Raw genomic sequence first — 19,076 nt, 5'->3', positions numbered from 1 at the left:
AAGAAACCAATAACTGAAATGAAGAATGCACTAGATGAAGCAGAGGATCAAATCAACAATTTGGAAGACAAGGCACCAGAAAATACCCAATTGGAACAGCAAAAAGAAAAAAGAATCCAGAAAAATGAGGATGGTATAAGATGATTACCACAAGTCTAACAACATTTGCATCAGAGGGGTAGCCCAAGGAGAAGAGAGAAAGCAAGGGATTAAGGATGTATTTGAAGAAATAATGACTGAAAACTTTTCTAACAAGGAGAAGGACATAGACATACAAGCCCAGGAAGCACAGAGAGTCCCAAACAAGATAAACCCAAACAGGCCCACATGAAGACACATTATAATTAAAATGGCAAAGGTTAAAGACAAAAAGAAAATCCTAAAAGCAGCAAGAGAAAGGCAACTAGTTACTTACAAGAGAGCTCCCATAAGACTGTCAGCTGATTTCTCAACAGAAACCTTTTGCAGGCAAGAAGGAATTGGCAGGAAATACTCAAAGTGATTAAAAGCAAGGATCTACAACCAAGACTACTCTACCCAGCAAGGCTATCATTTAAAATTGAATGAGAGCTAAAGAGCTTCCCACACAAGAAAAAGCTAAAAGAGTTTATCAGCGTGAAACTAGTATTACAAGAAATGTTAAGGGGACTTCTTTAAGTAGAAGAAGGGGTCGGGGTAGACCATAAATATGAATAATAAAATGGCAATAACTATGTATCTATCAATAATCACTTTAAATATAAATGGATTAAATGTTCCAATTAAAAGACATTGGGTAGCTAAATGGATAAGAAGACTCATACATATGCTGTCTACAAGAGACCCACTTCAGATTGAAAGACACACACAGACTGAAAGTAAAGAGAAGGAAAAAGATATTCCATGAGAATGGAAATGAGAAAATGCTGGAGTAGCAATACTTATATCAGACAAAATAGACTTCAAAGCAAAGTCTACAATAAGAGACAAAGAGTGACATTACATAATGATAAAGGGATCAATCCAACAAGAGGATATAACCCTTGTAAACATTTATACATCCAATATAGGAGCACCTAAATATATAAAATAAATATTGACCAACATAAGGGGAGAGGTTGGCCATAATACATTCATAGTTGTGAACTTTCACACCCCATTGACACCAATGGACAGATCTTCTAGACAGAAAATCAACACAGAAACAGTGGCTTTAAATAACACACTAGATCAGATGGATTTAATTGATATTTTTAGAGCATTTTATCCCAAAGCAGCAGAAACATTCTTTTCAAATGCACATGGAACGTTTTCCAGGATAGATGATGTAAGGCCATAAAACAAGTTTCAATAAATTTGAGAAGATTTACATCATATCAAGCATCTGTTTTGACCACAGTGGTATGAAACTAGAAATCAATTATAAGAGAAAAAAAAACAAGAAACACATGGAGGCTAAATAACATGCTACTAAGTAATGAATGGACCAACAATGAGATCAAGGAAGAAATCAAAAGATACCTTGAGAAAAATGAAAATTAAAACACAACGACCCCAAAGCTATGGAACACAGCAAAAGAAATCCTAAAAGGGAAATTCATACCAGTACAGGCCTACCTCAAGAAACAAACAAACAAAAATCACAAATAAACAATCCAACCTTACACTTAAAGGAATTAGAAAAAGAATAGCAAACAAAACCCAAAGTGAGTAGAAAGAAGGAACTAATAAAGATCACAGCAGAAATAAATGAAATAGTGTCTAAAAAAAATACAAAAGATCAGTGAAACTGAGAGTTGGTTCTTTGAAAAGATAAACAAAATTGACAGACCTTTAACCAGACTTATCAAGAAAAAAAAGAGACAGAAATGAAAGCAAAGTGAGAACAGACACCACAGAAATACAAAGAATGATGAGAAAATGTTACAAACAATTATATGCCAACAAATTGTACAATCTGAAAGAAATGGGTAAATACCTGGAAATATACAATCTTCCAGGACTGAATTAGGAAGAATCAGAAAATCTGAACCGACTGATTACTACTAATGAAATCAAATCACTAATGAAAAAAATTCCCAACAAACAAAAGTCCTGGAATGGATAGCTTCACAGGTGAATTTTATCAAACAGTCAAAGAAGAATTCACACTTATCCTCAAACTATTCCAAAAAATTCAAGAGGAGGGAAAGCTTCCAAGCTCATTCTATGAGGCCACCATTACCCTGATTCCAAAACCAAAGACATTACAAAAAAAAGAAAATTATAGGCTGATATCATTGATGAATAAGATGTAAAAATCCTCAATAAAATATTTGCAAACCAAATTCAGCAATACATTAAAAAGATCATACACCATCATCAATTGGGATTTATTCCTGGGATGTAAGTTTGGTTCAATATTCACAAATCAATTAATGTGATATATCACATGAACAAAATGAAAGACAAAATCATATGATCATATCAATAGATGCAGAAAAAGTGTGTGACAAAATCCAGCATCCATTTATGATATAAACTTTCAGCAAAGTGGAAATAGAAGGAACATGCCTGAACATGATAAAGGCCATATATGACAAACCCACAGCTAAAATCATACTTATCACAGAAAGCTATAAGTGTTCTCATTAAGATCAGGAAGAAAACAAGGATTCCCACTTTCACCACTTTTATTCAACGTAGTATTGAAAGTCCTAGCCATAGCAATCAGACAAGAAAAAGAAATAAAAGACCTCCAAATTGGAAAGGAAGAAGGAAAACTCTCCTTATTTGCAGATGACATGATAATATATAGAGAGAACCCCAAAGATTCCACCATAAAATTATTATAACTGATAAATAGATTCAGTAAAGTAGCAAGATACAAAATTAATATTCAGAAATTGGTTGCATTTTTATACAACAATAATGGTCAGAAAGCAAAATTAAGAAAACAATCCCATTTACAATTGCTTCAACAACAATAAAATACATAGGAATACATTTAACCAAGGAGTTAAAACACCTGTACTCGAAAAACTATAAGACGCTGAAGAAAGAAATTGAAGAAGATACAAATAAATGGAAGCATATACTGTGCTCATGGGTAGGAAGAATTAATATCATTAAAATGTCCATACTACGCAAAACAATGCATAGATTGAATGCAATCTCTATCAAAACACCAATGGCATTTTTCACGAAACTAGAACAAATAATCTTAAAATTTATATGGAACCACAAAAGGCCCTGAATAGCCATAGCAATCTTGAGAAAGAAGAACAAAATTGAAGGTATCATGCTCCCTGGTTATCAAACTATACTACAAGTCTACAGTAATTAAAACAGCATGGTACTGGCATAAAAACAGATACATTACATCAATGGAACAGAATAGAGAGCCCCAAAATAAACCCATGCCTATGTGGCCATTTAATCTGACAAAGGAAGCAAGAATATACAGTGGGATAAAGACAGTCTATTTAATAAATGGTGTTAGGAAAACTGGACTGCTACATGCAAAAAAAAAAAAAAAAATGACACTGGACCACCTACTTACACCATATATAAGAATAAGCTCAAAATGGATTAAAAACTTAAATGTAAGTCCCAAAACCATAAAAATCATAGAAGAAAACATAGGCAATAAACTTCCTGACATTACTCTTAGTGATATTTTTACTGATATATTTCCCTGGACAAGGGAAACAAAACAAAAAAATAAACAAATGGGACTACATCAAACTAAAAGGATTTTGCATAACAAAGGAAACCACCAACAAAACGAAGACATCCTACTGAATGGGAGCAGATATTCACCAATGATACATCTGATAAGGGCGTAATATCCAAAACTTATAAAGAACTCATACAACTCAACACCAAAAAAACAAACAATCCAATTAAAAAAATGGGCAGAGGACCTGAAAAGACATTTCACCAAAGAAGAAACACACGGACAATAGACATATGAATAGATGCTCAAGGTTACTAATAATCAGAGAAATACAAATGAAATATCACCTCAACCTATCAGAATGGCTATCATCAATAAATCAACAAACAACAAGTGTTGGCAAGGATGTGGAGAAAAGGGAATCCTCGCACATCACTGATGGGATTGCAAATTGGTGAAACCACTATAGAAAATGGTTCGGAGTTTTCTCAAAACATTGAAAATAGAACTACCTTATGACCCAGCAATTCCACTTCTGGGTATTTATCGAAGAAATCAAAACACAAATTGGAAAAGATATATGTACCCCTACGTTCATTGCAGCACTATTTACAATAGTCAAGACATGGAAGCAACTCAAGTGCCCATCAATAGACAATTGGATATTAAAGAGGTGGTACACATGTACAATAGAACATTACTTGACCATAAAAGAATGAATTCTTACCAATTGTGACAACATGGCTGGACCTAGAGGGTATTATGCTAAGAGAAATAAGTCAGACTGAGAAAGACAAATACCATATGATCTCACTCATATGTGGAATTTAAAGAACAAAATAAGCTAACAAACAAAATAGAAACAGACTTACAGATGCAGAAAACAAACTGATGGTTGCCAGAGAGGTGGGTGATTGGGGGTGCTGGATGTAAAAGGTGAAGGGATTAAAAAATATGAATTAGCAGTTACAAAATAATCATGGGGATGTAAAGTACAGCATAGGGAATGTAGTGAATAATACTGTAATAACTAGTGTATATATGGTGTCAGGTAGGTATTAATTGGGGAGATCGCTGTATAAATTATATAAATGTCTAACCACTATGTTACACACATGAAACTAATATAAAATAACACTGGATATCAACTGTAACTGAAATAAATAAATAAAAAATAATACTTATCACAGGTTTTATTTTATATGTATTTATGTGTTAAGTTGATTAGTTTTTCTAATCAACTTTGAATATTTTTCTCCTTCACTAAAGTATAAACTCCAAGTGGAAAATATTACATCTATATTTGCTAGGTTACCATTTGCTTGCCTAGCACATTGTCAATACTCAATAATAAATGGAGGAATAAATAAAGCCACTGTATGACAATCTTTTTCAGTTTCTCGTATCTAAAGTAATCAGGTTGAACTAAGATCTCAAGCCATCAATTCCAGTTCTTAAAATTCTCTGATTCTAATTAAATACTATAAATGCTTTATATTGTCTGTGGGTTAAATATTTTTCAGTAATACTTCTGAAGAAACTGCTAAAGAAAAGTGCTTATATTAGCACCACACTCTAACCAATGGATCTAGCTAGTGGATCTTATAGATAATGGCTGAATAAAAAATCCTTTAAATTAGTGAAATACTGCCATCCAAATTATGATGACCAGTTCTCCATTTTCATTTATATGAGATAAAAAAACATATTCTCCACCCACAAATAAAAGCATTTAAGTTAGTTTGAAATTACGAGTGATTAAGACCATGAACTCTTTTGGAGGGTTAGGGCCAGGGTTAACAATATTACAAGGCAAGTAAATTTTGTCCTCTGCATTCTTCCGTTTGTTTTCCATTTTTCTCACTTTTGGGGGCCATGCACATCTCATTACCTGCAACAAAATACCTTGTGCCTTTTTGTTCATTGGTTATCCTCATATTAGAGCCCCCATCCTGCCCCAATAGGACCTGAGTAATACCCCACACATACACACTATGAATCACCATCTTCTACTTCTCTGTTAAAACTTACCTGCCCTTGTTCCTATTTCTTCACAGTCCTGATCTTTACTGAGTGTCAATGGTTGTAATGGGTTATTAACAAGAAAACTCATCCATTCTAATATGTTATATAGTTAATTAATGCTACCTCCTTCAAGATAATAGGGCATATGTCCTCTTAAAGGCTTTTAGGAAATGACAGTAATGGTGGAAATTTCAGGCACCACTGCAGACTGATGAGGGAGATGGATTTTAAAGCATGGGGGCCTCTCGTTGATCCTCAAATTATTCCATGTAGGCAGATGCTGACTCTGCCCATGAATAAGCCAGTCTCTCTCTGGAGAACTTTATAAACGGCATGAGTTTCACTGTTTGACATGGGTGAAGCATAGTTCTCCCTGAAAAATAACTGCATTTAAGGTATCATCTGTTTATGAAGCTGTCATTTAGATGTTCTCAAGACTAAGACAACTACCCCTCACTTTGAGATTGAACAAGTCAGCCTACCTAGGAGACAGATGAATTTGGAGGTGTCTTTGAGTAGCTAACTGATTTACTTATCATTTTCATTTTGGATTCCAATTCAAGCATATACACTGCTACAAATGAAAGAGAACGCTGAAATCCCTTGGCATGCCCTGCTCACTCGGAACATAATTCCCCCTCCCATCTGTGAATCTCCTGTTGATAGCAGGAAAAGTCACCACGTGCAGAGAGGGGACAGACTTGCCAGGAGAGGGAAGCCCATTATGTAGCTGAGAGCTAATTTCGCTTAATCTTCTTGATCTCCATAAAGAGCATTTGGAGACCCCACAGGATTTAAACAAAAAAGATAAAGATGAAGAGGGACTGCTTAAGCAGAGCCAACATAATACTTATTTATTAATGTCGTCCATCACAGTGTGTTTACAGGCCTAACCAAAATTTAAAACTGTCTGATTGAAAACAGAGGAAAACCTATTGCTGTATCAAGGCAAAACAGACTCACTCTATCCCTACATACTTAAGTTTAGAAAATAAAATGAAATTATATGAGCGCCATATTAAATGCTTACGGTTCCATTTAAAATGAAAAGAAAGATAAAAACATAAGTCTGTGACCCCAGGTTTATCCTTGAACAGAAACCTCATCCTAAAAGAGAATATTTCTATGCTTAACAGCAGATTAATATTAAAGGAACCTTATACTTCACTTTACTCCACTGCCTTCTGGGGAAGAGGGAGCTGGGAGAGAGGGACCAAATAGGGCAGGAGAGAAGGGATTCTCACAGTTTAATGATACCAACTTCAAGAGTAGAATTGTTGAATCAGCATTGGGAAACACCTTAAAGGCCTTCAGCTCAAGGAAGAGGTAATGCATTTTGTGCTTGAACTCTTACTGTGACAGGAAACTCATCACCCCTCAGGCATCCCATTCTAGTTTTGGATAGCTTAGCATATGATAAATTTCTCCCTTGTAATAGTCTGAAATCTGTGTCCTTGTAATTTTCCCTTATTGGTCCTATTCTGCCCCTTGAACCCAACCACACAGAATGAATCAAATGTTTCTTACAGAGTACGGGCCTTCAAATATTGGAAGATAGTTTTCTTTGCATACCACCAGCTTTTCTTCCTCATTGGCTTAGTCTGTAGCTTTATAGCTACAGTACCATTGCTTCCAAGTTTTCCAAACTGCCTAACGTCCTCCTCCTTCTAGAGACGTATGTCAGGAAGTCAGACTTACTGTCCCCCATATTTTTGAAAATTTGTTCTCTCTTACTTGAGTAGATGGTTACCTGTAAGATTGTCTACTTGGGCTAACAATGTTGGATATTATAAGTTAAAGGCATTTGTTTGAAGAGAAGGGCAAATATGGTTCTTATGTATCTTTGAATCCTCTATAGTACTTCCCCTGACATTCGTTCACACCGGGCTTGAAAATGCCTTGAACGAATGAATGAAAAACCCTTGTATTCTAACACAAGTATAGACTTTTACACCTTAAAGGAACTTAATCCATTATTTGAGTGTCACAATAAACAAGAGGTAAATGAAAGAGATATTATTATCCCTATCCCATAAATTTGAGAAAATTACAACTCAGAAATAAGTGCATTTTGAAGAAAAGTCCTCAATCAGGACAAAAACAACTTTAAACTTATTCACTCTACCCTACATAAGATTTCTATGAAATATCTTTGCATTCCAGACAAGTCATTAATTTTTACAGTGCATTTTATTTTAATATACATTTTTTGGTCAAAAGAAAAATACTCTAAAATATTTTTCCTGATGTGATAGAAAAGCCACAATAACAAACTATGCTTGTATTAAGAGGACAACCTACTTTTTCACTCTGAAAACATTTCACAATTAACATTACATTTATAATAAGAAAACCACTCTTTTTTAGATTAGACATATTAATAAAAATTCAATCTCAATCTATTAAATAAATATTTATTGAAATTCTACTGTGTCCAGAGTAATTTAGAGTAATGGAGAAGGTCCAAAAGGTAAAAGATGGAGGAACAACCCCATAGGGACGGATGGCTTAGTGGCCATCATTATGTGAAATAAGTACATGTATATATGCTAATGGGGTAGAATTTTAGAGAAAAGGCTTTCTAGGGAAATGCTTAAAGGAATTGTGAATAGAAGATGGAGTCAAAGTACATTCCAGATAATCTACATGAGTGGTCAGCCTTATATAAACTATGTAAGAGAATCAGTATGGCTTGTGCTCCCTTCACTTTTCATATCTATTTCAGGTTACCTTGATCATAATTTAATCCACAATGCCCACAGTCCATGGGTGGAGGACAGTGGAGGAAGAAACATTTATTTCTCAGTGTCAGAGACTTCTGTTACTTCCCCCAGGAGACCTTGGAACTTGTTAATGTATGCATCAAATTACTATGACACAAGTTTCCTGTCTCACCAGCAACTTGCAGAGTCCACTGGGAGCATTTCGGGGTGTCACCTGTCTGCCCAGTGCTCACGCTCACCCAGTCCTGGTGAATTGGCTGCCCAACCAACTCTGTCCCGATCAACCAGTGCTCTCCTTCTCCCAGCTGTGCACCTCACCAAAATGGGGAGAAACTCCTCTCCCAACTGTGCTCAGGCACAAAGACACCCATTCCATGTCGCCTATGTCCATCCATCACTCTTCCAATTCAATAGCCTCTACGAGGCTTGCAATGAGTCTCGTCAGGGCTTCTCACTTACTCGTCCTTTGTCTTACCACTTACTCATCCTTTGTCTTACTGAAAGTCATTTCAGTAATTTTCAACTCTCACTTCCTGCCTGATGATCCCAAACCCTTTCAGTTTTAGTCATTGAGCTTATTTTATAATTGTTAAACTTTATTGGTGTTTATTTCTTTCTCAGTGACATTTCTCTGAATCTAACTGGAAATTCAAACTGTGTCCCAGTGTTCCCTTAAAATCCCTACTGGTACCATTTATTCATGATGAAATGGTTTTTTTTCTTTTTTTAAAATCCCACAAATAAAAGGATTTCCATAGCTTCCCCAACACTCCACAAATATTTCATGAGCAATGCATGCCAAAATGAGACTCTCATTCTGGTAAATAGTGGCTTGGCATATGTGACATCAAAGCATTTGCAGACTGATAATATCTGTTAGGTACCTAGGGCATGGTGGACTGATTATTGCAGATGTAGGCAAGAGGGAAGGGAATTTTAGGCTTAATCCCAGATCCCCTGCATATATGCTGGGTTGCTGGACAAGCTAGCAAATGTCATATAACAATTTGGTATAACAAAATTGTCATCTTGATTCAGCTCCAGAACTAAAGAGTATTGAACTAAAAAAAAAAAAAAAAAAAACTGCAGTGAGTACCATCACCATTACTCTTATGTGAACTGTTATATAAAAGAATAAAAATATATTTAGATTAAAGTCACTTTCAAATTTAGAAAATTCACACAAAAAAACTTTGAATACATCTTAATTAACTTCATTTTCAAGTGCCAATATCACATAATTCTAGCATACACTATATGATGTAAATGGTTGTCTCAAAGATTATTTAAAACTATGAGATCATGATTTCCTGTATTTTGACAGCTTGCTTCCTCATTCTCAACTTGGTTCTGCGCAAATTCAAAAGGATGGGCTGCGGACCTTGATGTAATCTATGAATCTCTCCAGTAGGCAAATCCCCATCTGTGGAGCAGCATATTTCACATGAATCTGTGGCCTAGAACACAGTCAGCCCTCCCATTCGAGTGCGACTTTTGTCAGCACGATCCAGTGCCTCCCATTTCGGTTCTAGTCTTCCACTTGCCAGCCCCTGACTACAGATATTCCCGTTCTACCTCAGGGACACTCTGTGGACCTCTGGGCTCTATTTTCTTTTAGGTTCTATCTTTTTGCTGACTCTCTATACCCTATAGCAGAGAGATTTTATTATTTCCAGAACATTCACTTGTTTTAAGGAAATATATTTAAAGATCTTCTGAAGAGTTGGTGTCGATTACTACTCACCCTTAGAGTAGCCTGTCAATTTATTAGGTCCTAGGTAAAAAAAAAAAAAAAAAAAAAAAAACATTTAGAAACCAATGCACAGTGCTAATAACTGTGAGATAACTTAATAGATATAAATGTTTCACAGAGGTGTTGCATAAGAAGAGGACAATTAAATAGATGTGTGAGGAGGAGAGAGAGGAGAAAGAGTAATTCTGTTTAATAAGATGTTTCCAGCATTATCTTACTAATTTGCTGAGGAGCAGGTACAGGCCAACAGCACTTATAAAGTAATTAGAAATCCTTGATAATTGTTTTTTTAATTAACAACAAAATGTGAAGAAAAAAAAAACCTGCTACCCATTCCCACTTCTCTTCTGGATTAATTGTGGTAGATTCAGGAAAGGCAGTTTATGCACAAGAGATTTTATCCATTCCACATTACAAGGTGAAGATGAGCAGATTGGATACTCTTGTGTAATTTATAAAGTCAGGGAGGGTCCCTTTATTTCCACTCCTTTTAATAGTCCAAGAAAATCTGCTGATCATTTCTGACAAACTTTTGCTCCCTTATTAGGGGAGAAAAGATCTCACTATGGACACTGGCTTTACCCTCAGCACTTAATGCCATGTTCCATCCTCAATAATTGAAGGTTACTGAGTTACATAAGGCCAACAGAGAGAATTCTGATCACCAGCAGTGATGACAAGGCCATCAGCATAGCAATAATGAGACCCGCATGTTCACAGAAACAAACAAGAATATTACTGTGATAAATCCAGACACTTCATACTGCAAGCAAATGACTGATCACTTAGCCAGAATTGTACCCCCACATGTTTAGGCTTCAATTTTATTTCATATGAGCTATTCTGCCTATCCCCCATTCCTCTAAGCCAAGGTCAAATATCTCTCCCAATGAATGAGTGTTCCACTGAAATTGATCCCCTCCTCTCCATCAGAATCCCACCAAATTTTGAAGCTTACAATTAAAAGTGTCGTCTACTGTGAAGTAATTTTCTTCTCTAAGAATGTCACCAGCTACTTGGCTTGACAGTACTGTGTGTCAGTTTTTAATCTTCTGTATTCCAGCATAAAAAAAGAATGCCATTTTCTTTCATTCTATTTTATGCCTACGAATTAAGATTGTGCTTTGGGGTGGGATGAAGAGTACAGGAAAGATCCCAATCTGTTGCATACACGAAAAAAAGCAATTTGGGCAAATGTAAAATGCCCTACAGGTGTCATTTCTTGCCTATTTCATGGCCACTGAAGGAAATGAAGGCAGATTGTCACACTGGCAACCAATGATTCATAAAATAAAAATATATTTATATTTATAGCTAGGTGACCATACATCCCCATTTGCCCAAGGTCAGTCTTGGCTAAAGCCTGCAGTCCTGACATAACTATTAAAAGTGCCCTTTTTCACCCTCAAGAATCCCAATTTGGACAACAAATTATGTAGTGACCTTATTTATAATCAAGTTAGAAGAGAGAAGCCTTCAAGCTTCTTAAAGTGACCTCCTGAGTAAACATGAGTTTCCTGCTGGCACGCAATCTCAAAAAATGCTTCAAGGACTAAGGTCTGGTTTTTATCTGTTTTTCCAAGGTTTCTGCCTTCAAGAATCACATCTTTATAACTTTTTAATTAGATGTAAAAAAGAATCACTCCATATGAGAAATAATAAACTACTCAAAGTCTTCAATCTAGCTAAAATCAACAGAGATTAAAAATATCACAAGATGCCTTACCTCTTTCTACCCATGTTTATAGACCCAAAGGACTTAGCTAAATATCTCACAGATATTTTTGTGGGTATGAAGGACTCCGCTAAGTGCTGTGAGGCACAGAAATCAAACCAGACATGAACGCAACCCTCATGGACACTACAGTGTGTAACGAAGATAAGAAATGTATATGAAAAATGTCCATTAGAAGGGAAACTGTGCAGTACTAAGTGAGCTCAATGGGAGGGGAGATGACATTCTCATCAGGGGACGTGGGATGTATACTGGAATAACCATCCTGATTGTTCACATTTTGAAATACTTCCAAATTCTCCACTTATTTAGGCCATAAGTCACCTATGATGCCCCAATGTGAGCCCCAGCAGCAGGTAAGAGCCTAGGAACATTGCTGGTGAGAAGAAGTGGGGCTCAACAGCTGCTGATAACCTGCCAAGGCAGTGGTCAGGGTGGATGTTAGAAAGGTGAAGGACCCACCCACTGCTTGGGAACAGCCCACAGTGTTAGTGGGCCTCTGGAGTGTGCCATTCATGTCAACATTGTCAGCAGGTGCCTGGGCCTGAGCTTGCTCAATCAAGTCATCTGAAAAATTACGTTTTTCAGATGCATACCCAGCCATAAAACATGGGCAGCACACCCAGCTGCCTCCAGCTGCAACAAAACACCAGGTTCCAGAGGACTGATGACTACCAGTTTCCCCGAAAATAAGACCTAGCCAGACCATCAGCTCTAATGCGTCTTTTGGAGCAAAAACTAATATAAGACCCGGTCTTATGGTCTTATACTATATAAGGCCAGGTATTATATTATATTATATTATATTATATTATATTATATTATATTATATTATATTATATTATACCCGGTCTTGTATTGTATTAAAATAAGACTGGGTCTTACATTAATTTTTGCTCCAAAAGACGCAATAGAGCTGATGGTCCAGCTAGGTCTTCTTTTCGGGGAAACACGGTATGTCATTTTATTCCCTGTAGAAACACATTTTTATAATTGCTATATAGTATTATTCTCTTAATTTTTACCAAGGTTCACTATAAGAAATGACCATATGAATACATTTTCGTCACCTTCTCTACAAGGCCACTATTAAAGATATTTTCAATTATTAAAGCAGCCCAGGATTAGATTCCTGTTAGTTTATTTCTGGGAACATTTTCTTCTAGTATACTCATAAATCCTTTTATTAGAAAATGAATACTATGTGATTCATGGAATTTCTTTATTGGCCTTTGTGACCCACACAGGAAATGAATTTAGAGTGCAATTGTAGAAACTATCCTTAGCTTAGATTTCAGATCCAATAATCTCCTCCACTCCTTTATATGGCCCTTAATATTTTAGCCTTATTTTAATGTTTTATTGTATATGTGTAACCCAAATCAAATCTTTCTCAAATAAGCAGCATATATCAAGTATCAGATATCTGTAGGTATATATATTATATATATGTAAGTATATAGATGAGTATTATTACTGTGAAATCTTAGAATTTCCATGACGGTACTAAACCGATGAAGTACTCACCCTAACTCTAACTCCCTAATGGATAGTCTCATATGACTTCAACCTTTCTTGAGTGCCTACCACAGTTTTTGGCACATATCCGTTGAATAATGGAATAACTGAATACCACATTGGGAGAGTATTATTCTCAAGATTACAATGGGGATAAAATACCACCATAATGATGTAAAAATCCCTTCATTTTCTGAACTAAATGTGTAATGAACATTGCTGAAAGTACATTAATCATCATCTGTGACCAGGAAATGTTCTTTGATTATTTGGATATTTCATGGCATTTGATAGAGCAGGCATTTGAACTGGAATGCAATTAAAGAAAATCCTGTCTGCAACTATAAAGCAAAATTTTCCACTTAGCAGGAGAATGCCCGGTATATCTGCATCTCAAGGAGCCCATTCATTTTCAGTTTCCAGGGTTGAGGTTCCCCTTTGGAACTATAGCAAATTAAGAGGTGTGTGATTCTTAAAGCTTTGTCTCTCTTACATTAATAAAGACTAATCATGTTTAAACATGTTAGCACAGCAAGCCCAGGGATGGGGTTGCTCATGATGGGGTTGCTCATCCCTCATGATTGCTAGCTCTAAAGTGCAATTAGTAGAGTGAAGGAAGCTACGTGAAAAATCGTGGAGAGAAATTGATTGAAAATGAAAATGAGGTGTCTTTTGAGGAAGATGGCCTAGAAGCCTGACTGCGTGAACCAACAAAATACGGTTAAAAATATAATCAGAAAAAGCTTGCCTCTATGACATTCAAATAACTCTTCTGCCACTCTCTACAAAACAAATGCATTAGAAGAAGGAAAAATCGTAGCTACCATGTGAGTATTGCAAGGAAGATGGCTTTCGGAAAGGGGTCCAGAGCAGAAAACCCTCTGTGTACAAGAAACCAAGTGGGGAAAAAAGAAAGAAGTGATCCCTTCCTTTAAAACCAGTGAAATCTCAATCTCTCTCTCTCTCTCTCTCTCTCTCTCTCTCTCTCTCTCACACACACACACACACACACACACAAATAAGCATACACACACACACACATACTTTTTGCCTTGCTCCCTCCATCATCGAAATGATCAAGTACATATATCTAAAACTTTCTCATCTCTCTGATGGGACCCCCTCCAGCAACATAAGCCTGCTGCTCACTGCCTCCATCAGTTGTGAAGCCTGGCTCCCTCTCCTGTTACTGCCTGTGTCAAATGTTTCCATCTGTAACTCATTTTAACCCCTTACCATGATGCTGTGTGCCTACATCCATCCCTCATGATTGCTAAGGAGAATTAAGGCATCACCATGAAGTACCAGGTACTCTGTTTATGCTGAGAACAGCCACGTGCCGCATGTGAAGATACCAAGAGTGGAACCTACACATTTTATTTGAAGCTCCTTTCTGAGAAGGACAGAAGCACACACACAGGGTGCACACAGTAAATCAGACTATAATGAGCCACAAACCGCTTGTTAAGTGTTGTGAACAGTTCACACTCTGCACAGTCAGTATCACTGCCTCAGGGTGAGTCGTTCATACAAATAAGGAGTAGGGACCTCTGAGGGCCATATTTATTTTGCTGTAATTTCTTCATCCTGGGTAGGATTTCTTTAATTATTTTTCTTCTCATGTTGTATTCAACTAAGATTAAACATTTGGTGCTAATTGCATTAATGCCAATTTACATTATAGTACATCTATTTCAAATAGTTGCTTAAGTCAGTAATAATAATAATAGAAGGGGGCAAAAGAGAAAAAATTTATTTCATGCTTGCTACTGTGTCTCCCCAAAAATAAGACCGGGTCTTATATTAAGTTTTGATCTGAAAGACACATTAGGGCTTATGTTCAGGGGATGTCATCCTGAAAAATCAGGCTAGGGCTTATTTTCCAGTTAAGTCTTATTTTCAGGGAAATAGGGTATATGCTAAGAGCTTTATGGACATTAGTCATTGGAGCCTCATGCCAAGGACATCAGGATTAGTTTTGTCCCCGTTTTATAGCTTTGTGATAGGTTGAGAAAAGAGCTAAAATTTGTAAACTTGTGACTTTAAGTGTGGCAATGGAGAGCCAAGGCTTGGTTTACCGAATAATAAGCATTTGTAGGTCACAGATTGTTTGCAACTCTCTTATCCTCGACCCCAAACATTGCAGCAGGGCTTTCACCCATTCTACTGTCTGTAGCCGTGCAACTGTTTACTTCCCTTCATTCAATTGATCATTTTTACTAGAGGGGAAAAGATTATTAAATAATCAGGCAAGACATTTATTAGTAAAGACACTCATGCATCTAAGTACTCAAATTTATTTAAGGATGTTTGTGAAAGTGTTAGATATTGTCAAAACACTATAGGGCATAAGTAATGCCACCTTCAGTGAGGGGTGTGTTTCTTATCTCGAGGGTCTGCTTATGAAGCCATTAATCTAGGAGGGGAACAAAACTCCTGGTGCTCAGAGGCTGGCTGATCTGTGACGTAGGGGAATCTGGGTATTGAGTGAAAGGGAAAGGCATATCGTAATTTCCTTTCATCCCCTTCTGCCGTACCCATGAACGGTTGACAAGCTGAATAGCTTGTGTGGGTGAGTTGATCAGTAGGAGTGCGTGGGGGAGGCTGAGGCAGACAGCTTTCCCAAATTAGCCCACTGCCAGTCTTGGTTCACTGGCACTTTGACACCAGTGTTAGGACGCAGAGCTTTATTGCAGTGGCACTTTGGCAGGATACCATTTCACAAGGAGCTTCCAGCTCCGAGAGGGAGAACAGGCCTGTTATTACGGGATGTTTTAAATTCATGGGCCTTGCAAATGGAGAGATGTGTTTGTCAAGGAGTCCACATTTAAAGAAATTTGATGTTGACTTTTGGTGTGGGTGAAACTCACTTAACCCTCTGAGGTCTCACATTTCAGCTAAGAGCAGTGGTTAGCTGGATTCTACAGAAGGTATGATAAGGATTATAAATTATCTTCTAAAACCCAAATTTACTCAAGAATGCACAATGGTAATAAACATTTATAAATGCCAAGAATAAAGCATTTAGTGAGAAAGCTGATGTTAGATTGTACCTATTTCTCATAGGATTTCACCAGAAGCCTTTTAAGGAAATTCTTCCAGTTCCAACAGATAATACACAGGTTGACACAAAGGTTGTGATGTGCTGCAGATACTGTAAGCCCCCTAATGCTGCACGTGTGAGCAAGACCAGCAGTAGGACCCCCTAAACCCTTGTTTAAGTTGTAACCAGACAACCATGCTCCAGGGGCCTCAACGTGAAGGTTAAAACTGTGGGATGTAAAGTGAAGAGACCAATTTATGTGACTAACCTGAGAAATTAGTCTCATTGCTCTAGTGTCATAGCCTTTGAAAGTAAGGAGTTGGCTTTTAATCAAATTCAACTTAGCAAAGTTAACCCAAGGCATATTTAATGATGACGGTTATGGAATGAAAATTAGCCATAATTGCTAAGTAGTTTACAATATGAGTAAAACTTTCATTACCTTTTCATCATCATAACACATTTTTCACTATGATTCCTCCAGTATTTGAAATCAACATGAATGTAACCACATATTCCCAAACTTTGCACCCACATACCCCAGGATGCCACACTGGATTCACCATAGTATGTTTTTTAATTTTAGGCACAGAGATATTCTCTATCTGTCAGATACCCCACAAACTACCTGGTTGAGGTTGTTGCCGGTTTCAGTATTAGACTGTGCTAGATTCCCTTTGATGAAGTAATGTCTTTGTGAAACTAGGTTTCACAAAGTTATGATGAGCAAGTACCACATGAAAATCAGTGTATAATGTGGAACAGGAACTGAGCCTAACAACGTTTAATCTGACTGCAAAGTTTGAGAAGTAATGCAGTGCCAACAGACATACATATCCATTTGTATATAATATTGGATAAGAATGAAATAAAAAAAATTTATTTTGCAATTTATGTGTGTTTTTTAAATGACCACTCACTTCTTAGGATAGAAGTACTTATTAAATTGTTTGGACCCAACCACTTAATGGAATTGTTGTATATTTCTTTTAACCTGGGAATGCAGTGAGAAAAATTCCTGAAACACTAAGAGCCCTGTGAACCAAAAAAGTTTAAAAACCTGTGATGTAGACTTTTCCTAGATCTTTCTCTCTCTCCTGCTCTCTCTCTCTCTCTCTCTCTCTCTCTCTCTCTCACACACACACACACACACACACACACACACACACACGTTTAAAGGGATTTGCTCCTTTTGTCTATTCAATATGCATGTACTGAGCATCAAATATACGCTAGGCACAGAGTTAGAGGCTAGATATTCAGTGTGAGGACAACTGATAGTCTCTGTTGTCATGAGTTTAAGCTCCTGAGACACAGGCAGCTAATGAAAAGTTAACAAACCTACACAAACTACAAAGTTCTCTAAAGAATAAGAAAGGGTTGATTTCTAGATTTCACTCCCTAACTGCAGGGGCTCCCTTTCCCACTCACCAGGCTACAAAATTATGCTTGGCTTCCCTTCCAAAATCCCTGAGAAGTTTTTAAACCATAGAAGCCCACCTGCCCACACTACTGGGGAGTAGGCAGTCTCATAATTAACACGTAGGATCAGAAGTGGCATGAGAGAGAATACCACTGAGGAAGGGCTCTGGCCATATACATAGTGTTGGGGCAAAGGGACAAAGGTTGTGCCCTAGGGAGTTTGGCTAAGCCAAGAGGAAAAGAAAACGAGGACTGGGTGGGGACCATCCTTATGAGAGGCCTTATCCTCAGGCAGGGCCCCTCTGACTAGCCTGCTATTCTAAGAAGCCAATAGTTCCAGAGCATGTCACTTCCCACCCAGCTGCTCCTGAGAGCACAGGAATAAGATGAAGGGTCAGGAGGATGCCCCTGAGAATAAATAGGGGAGATTTAACATTAGGCCTAAAGTAAGTCCCATTTGTCATTGATGCTCGGACAAATAAAATTGTACACAGAGACTCTCCTACACAATGTAGGCTCTGTTCCTACCCCTTCCTACTCTAGCAGGAAGAATGTCTGACAGTATGAAAGGTGCTACCGGCACACCCTAGAGCTCACATAGAGGCCAGATGTCCCATAGGTCTGCAGACAGATATTAGTGTGTCCTCAGTAGACATGTAGGTTGGTGCACAAGTAATTGCGGTTTAGAAGGTTAAAAATAATTGCAAAACCAGCAATTACTTTATACCAACCTAATAGCTGTGTCTACACATCACTCACTGCCGTTTTTTTGGACAGGAAAAGTTCTGATTTATTGTTCTTGTCAGAAAATGGCAGTGAGACAAAAAAGATAGCCCTCGAAAATGTAAGTAACAAGGGGAATATCAATGAGAAACAAATTGTCTTATATGCATGCATCCTTACTACAAAAATTGTGGTTTATGTGAGAGAAGTAGTGCCAGAACAAACTGTTAGTGAGAAAAGTAAATGGTGACCTTGCCTCTCCAAATACAGTGAGATTTCAGGTCCAGAGTATCTGTCTTCCTTCTTAGACTTGCCTGATTTTAGCAGTGATACATGGAAAAGTTAGTCCTTCGGTGCCACCAGAGGAAGGACAGTATATTCTAAGTTATAATTTAGGGTTTTTTGCGTGACTCCTGTTGCAAGAGATGCTCAGGGAAAATTAGATGATCCCCTGCCTGCATTTAGCAAATTAAGGTTGTAGAGTATCCTAGGCCATC

General features: G+C 37.2%; 1 long non-coding RNA gene across 1 annotated transcript in view; it reads right to left on the bottom strand.

The window, feature by feature from the left end:
- LOC141570405 (uncharacterized) overlaps positions 1 to 19,076 on the bottom strand; it is a 226,791-nt gene that overhangs the window by 177,260 nt on the left and 30,455 nt on the right. The gene's annotated exons all lie outside the window — the stretch shown is intronic.

Source organism: Rhinolophus sinicus, linkage group LG03, assembly GCF_036562045.2.
Source record: "Rhinolophus sinicus isolate RSC01 linkage group LG03, ASM3656204v1, whole genome shotgun sequence".
In the NCBI taxonomy this organism is placed as follows: Eukaryota; Metazoa; Chordata; class Mammalia; order Chiroptera; family Rhinolophidae; genus Rhinolophus; species Rhinolophus sinicus.
Note: the sequence above shows the minus strand (reverse complement) of the source record. Positions and strands in the feature narration are given on the sequence as shown.